We start from the raw sequence: 5,620 nt of genomic DNA on the forward strand, positions 1-5,620 counted from the left end.
TCACCGCCTGGCCAGAGCCCTGGCCCCACTCACCTACCGGCGCACTGGAGGCGAGACCCTCGCTCCTCGGTGGCGCCCACCCCAAACCGCCACCGCAAAGGCCGATCGCTCTTTAGGGGGGAAAAAAAAAAAAAAAGGAAGAAAAAAAAAAGGAAAAGAAAATAGCCTTTGCTTTTGTATTTCTTTTGACCCTTCAGGGCTTCCTGCTCCTCACCGCCACAACAAAGTTCCACCCCGCTTCCGGCGGCCTAACCCAATCCGCACCGTTCTTCCTCCCCAGGAGTCCGATGGAAATCCGGTGCCTAGAAAGCTGGCGGGAGACACTTGATTGGGCCATTCACACCTCAGCAAGGGGATTGGCCAGCTCGCTCCCAGGGGGCGGGCCAGGCCGGGCAGTCACGTGATACAGACCCCGCAAGGTGATTGGTTGTCAAGGAGAGGGATTGCCACCGAGGAAGGGGCGTTTCCTAGGGGACTGAGGGCGGGCCGCGGCTGTGCGAAGCGGGGGTGGGCCCCGCGCGTAATGGCAGTGCCGTGGCCTCGCGTCCATCTTTACGGCTCTCTCGGACCTGTCACAAAGGAGTCGCGCCGCCGCCGCCGCCGCCCCCTCTTTTGGGTGGACCCGGGAGCTGGAGAAAGTCAGTGCCGCAGCCCGGCCGCGCTGATCCGGGAAGACCCGGGGGACGCGGAGTGGGGGGAAGTCTGAGAGCCGGGGACGTCCGTCAGGGCGGGGGACAGCCGCCCGAGTCTGCGGCTGGGAGACGGGACTGGGGTCGGGGGAAGCTCCGGGAAGGGGCCCAGGAGGGGTGGCGTTGGGCAGAGCCCGGGAAAGAGCCCGGAGGCTCTCCACCGGGTTGCCTGCTGAAGGCGCCTGAAGAGGTTCCTGGAAGAGGATGTTTCTCCTTTAGGGTGTTCTTGACCCGAGGAGGTTCTTGGGGGTCGCCTTTCTGAGGAGGCCGCGGCTAAAGGGGCCCAGGTGAGAGGCAGGTAACTCCTGGGAGGTTCCTGATATTTAGGAGGGCTCTCGGGGGTGTCCAGGGCGGAAGAGGTAGATGGGAGGACGCTTTGGGAGGGTTTCCTTTTGTGGAGTTTAAGGTTTAGGTGGCACGGGTGGGAGGCAGACCTTCCCTAGGGAGACGTAGAAATACCTCGGGGTCGAGAGATGCAGCTGACAGAGAGGCTAGGAGTTGGGAGCCAGCGCTAGCGGATTCTCCTACTCCAGAGGCCTGATATGAAAAATGGGTATGGGCCTTGGAGAGAGAGGATCGCTGGGCGGTTCTGGGAGGAAGAGACCCCCATCCATAGGAAAGCCCCGGCGGGAACGGTGAGAAGGTACCAGGAACGGCAAGACCCTTCTCTCTGGAGACCGACCAAGTGTCTTAAACACAGAATTCAGCTACTCTGGGCTTAGTGCAAGTGGGGCGGGGGAAGTCCATCCCACCAACACTTTCTGCGTGACTCCAGATCGGGCTTTTGTCCCCACCTGCTGCCTCAGTCTCCCTGTCTTTGGAGAGGGAGACCAAGGCAGAGATGGCCCATTGAGACTGCAGTTCTATCCTTTCTGAATGAGGTTGCTCTCCCTGGAGTGTTGTACTTTGAACTGTTTAGGGTTGGAAGTGTCTGTTATTGACTGAGTGGAGTCTGGCAGTTGTCTGAGCAACTCACTCACCGTCTACTTGTCCTTAGAGGAGTGACAACTTCCTTGGGTCTCTTCTCTAAAATAACGCAGAGTGTGAAAGTACTTTACATACCACAAGCTTTGTGAAAGTAAAGTGCTGTGATTCTACCACCAAACAGGTTGCTGTTGAATAAAAGTGAAGGCACTTTCTAAACTGAAACCGTGCATAGATGTAAGGGAGCAGAATTAATACAGTAGTCTGTGGGGTGCTGGGAGCCATATTGTACTGAAGACAAGGTTTACTGCTTTTTAGGTCATAGGATAATCTAAACCCATGGTTTCAACCCCTGCTTAGATGGGGATGGAATGGTGCTGGCAGGAGGCTGCACTATAATATCTTTTCCTTGAGGAAGTTTTTCCCTGACAGCTGAAATTTTCCTCTCTAAGTAATTTGCTCTCAATAATGTAAACTATCTCTAATTTGCTCTCAAATGTAAACTATCTCATATATATATATATTTTTTTTTTCACATATATATTCATATATATATTCACATATATATTCATATATATATTCCTATATGAGAATATTTCCTTTATATGGGAGTATTTCTATATATATGGGAATATATATAATGGAATATATATATGTGTGTGTATGTATGTATTCATGGTCATTGGATGTCTACTGGTAGTGAATACCTTGCTTCCTCCCTCAGTTGTGATTTTATAAATGAGACTTTTTTTTCATTTGAGGCATATTAGCAATTGATTTTAAATTTCTCTTCTGCAATATTTCTATATTTTTCACCATATATATAGAGTTTGCATTTCCTGACATCTTGCTTTGTAGCTCCCTCTGTGAAGGTATAAGATATTTGTGTTTAGGTATGACGTTTTCCTGATATTTGGTTAGTGGCATTTGTTAGAGTTGGTTTTCCAAATATTAGGTAATTTGTGATTTTTGTAGTGTTTTTTGTTGTTTGTTTGTTTGTTTGTTTTTAACAAAATGCTCTCTCTTGTTTCCTGTTTTTCTACTCTTAAATTCCATGGTGCTTTTGTGAGTTTTCTGATTTCCCGGGATACATGTTGTCCTGACCTACTGCCTAATGTTTTTCTTTGACCTGCTTTTTTGCTGTTTTCACAAACCGTTCATTATTTCTTACTCCATAATTATTTTTAAATTATTGATTATAGGAAGTGTTCCAGCATACTCTGTGTGGACTTTTTCTGCTTTCTCAGCAAAATAACTTTTTACTTAGTAAATTGGCCAAGAATCAAGGGGAAATAGAAACTTAGCATTTTATGTAATAGTCTGTTACTCTATAGTGAATAGGAGAAGAATTTGGCAAGAGAATAACAAAAAAAATTGTGTGTTCCTGAAGTGCATTTACAACAGTCTGTTTCAACTCATGAGCTTAATTTAGTCTGTCAAGAACTGTATATACTTCGCCTAATAATGAAATAATTTGTTATAATGAAGTGAGATGTCACTTTGCATCTTTTAAAAATACAACTCTCTTTGTTACTCCAATAACTATATAGTTTGAGAAATTATTAGGAATTCTCGAGGACGGTTATCACCATTACACTACTTTAAACTGGAGATTTTCCGTTTTGTGGTAAGATCCTTGTAAGATAGAATGTGATAGTCACAGGGCTGCACCATAGATGGGAACCATAGTGGAACCAGTAATCCATTTCAAAAGAGTTATTTGAGAGTAGTAAACTATCAATTTAACTTCTCTTCAAATAGTTGACGTTTTCAAGACACTTACCATTGAATTCAGATGGTTTCTTCCTGGTATTCAAATTAGAAAATTGAAAAACAGAATAGTCAAAGTAGTGAATGCTAAAACTTGGGCCACAGCCTTTAGGAGGAGACTTTTACAACTTTTAGGAGTGCAAAAGAATGAATATTTTCCCTTTAGTTTATCTATTCAATAAATCAGCTTTTGAAATAGTTTTCTTGCCAACTTTTATGATTAGAAAAATATATATTTGATATATTTTACTCTCGATGTCTGTTCCAAAGGGGAGTACTTGCTGGTTAAATATGTAAAAGCATATTTAACTATAGATAACGGCGTGATATATACAAGGCTAAATGAGGTGAAGTGGTGGGCTCTTAGAGAATATTCCCCTTTCTCCCTTTCTGAGCTTTTGAAACCTAAGAATGCATTTGAGATAGCAAAGAATTGATGCACTCCTTAAGGAATGAACCCTGTTCATAGCTTCCTTCTTCCTTGAAATTACAGTTTCCAGGCATAATTTCATGGGTCCTGTACACATCAAATAGAAGGTTTAAAATACCTTACTTGGCAAGTTTATTATTACCTCAGAGTTTAATGTTTCAGTGGTAGCTTTTTCTTACCCCTTCTACCTTCTAAAGAATTACGTTTCCTCTCCTGTGCTGGCTTAATGCACTGATCCTCAAAGTCTGACTCCTAGGGAGCCCCACCTTGTGGGGAGCCCCACCTCATGGGAAGCGCAGCTCCTTTTCTTCCATTCTTATTGCCTCATAGTTGTTCACACTTACATATGCCTGAGAGCTACTTATTCATATCCTACCAAGCGAATTATTAAGGATTACTAAAACCTGGTATTCATAAACCAAGATTAGCCCAACAGTAGAAATTACTAACACCTTTTTCTCTCAGGAAGTCTCGCCTGGGCAATGTGGCACCAGTGCAAAGCTTCTGACTGGGGTTCCCGCAGTGTTCAGGAAGGATACTTATTGGGATGCAGCATCTGTATTGTGCCAAGTTGATCTTGGTTTTCCATCTTGCATCCTCTTGTGTTTTGTTGTTTTGTTTTTTGTTTTTCATGAGAATTACTATTAGCTTCTTTATTGATGTAACATATGGGCTTTTGGTTAATCTTTCACTGTGGTCGGGGATATTGGACCAACAATAGTTTGGCTTATAATTTAAGACATGACTGTTGCAGTGCAAATACAAGTCCTCCATACCCTTTTTGCTAATGCTGTTATATATAGTCACCTAAAAACTCGCTTGTACAGAGATACCTGAATGTTACTTCCGTTTCCACTGGAAAAATGGTGGAGTGAGAGAGGCCTCCTCCTGGTGGACCTGACACTATCCATAGGCTTCTCTGGTGTGTACTGTATTATAGGTAGGGCACTCAGTGCATTGTCTGTTGTTTGTCCTTCATCCCTTTGCCAGAGCATGAGGGACCTTTTTCATCTTTGCTCAGTGCCTGGTATATAAGCCTTAGATTCATATTTATTGAATGATGTCTTAGTTTTTCAAAGAGGTAAATATTTTGGAAACATTTTCTATTTTTACAGATTTTAGAATAAATTTACTTTAAAAAGTTGCCGAAAACCTGTTAGGTTCTAGATATCCAATTGAGCGTGCAATTGAATGTTTTCAGACGCTTAAGTAGATCTTATTAAGGAAAGTGTTGCTATTTATGTTGTTTATACATTTCGCTTGTTTTTCTTAATAGAAAAGAGTTTTCTATCATAGAAAAATTTTTATTCTTATATTATGAATCATGTGTTTAAATAACACATCCGTATGATTTCTTGTTGTTTGGTTTCTTGGGCGGAGGGTGGAAATCCCAAATAGTATGGAGTTTTACATTTGTTTTTCTCCTTTGTATTGCAGCCATCATTAGTGCTCACTTCAGTTCTTCCTTAGTATTTCCTTTGTGGGTCCCAGGCAAAATTTTCAATCTTCAAGACCAGGCAGGGATTATTTACTTCTCTCTCTCTCTCAGGCAGGGATTATTTACTTCTCTCTCTCTGTCTCTCTCTCTCTCTCTGTCTCTCTCTCTCTTTTTAACTCTTATTTGCTTCTGGAAATTCCTTACTTTAGCCCAGCCCTAAATTTTATTTTTTAATACATTTTTTTGAATGCCGAAAGGATTTGTCTTTTTCCCTTTGTACTGTTGTAGGTCAGGACTATATTCTGTAATTCATTTTGCCATATGTCTCACCTGACCACAGATACCACTGCTACAGGGTTAAAATGCTTT

General features: G+C 42.8%; 1 protein-coding gene across 6 annotated transcripts in view; it reads left to right on the forward strand.

The window, feature by feature from the left end:
* Positions 1 to 465: 465 nt before the first annotated feature.
* RSPRY1 (ring finger and SPRY domain containing 1) overlaps positions 466 to 5,620 on the forward strand; it is a 39,538-nt gene continuing 34,383 nt past the window's right edge. For 2 of the 6 annotated variants that reach the window (XM_015586958.2, XM_006908780.3), the window contains exon 1: positions 466 to 638. The gene's annotated coding sequence lies outside the window, so the exon portion shown is untranslated. Of the gene's footprint in view, positions 639 to 682; positions 988 to 5,620 lie in introns of those variants that run through there. The other 4 variants (XM_025044621.1, XM_015586960.2, XM_015586961.2 and 1 more) reach the window with 4 other exon arrangements.

Source organism: Pteropus alecto, unplaced genomic scaffold, assembly GCF_000325575.1.
Source record: "Pteropus alecto unplaced genomic scaffold, ASM32557v1 scaffold123, whole genome shotgun sequence".
In the NCBI taxonomy this organism is placed as follows: domain Eukaryota; kingdom Metazoa; phylum Chordata; class Mammalia; order Chiroptera; family Pteropodidae; genus Pteropus; species Pteropus alecto.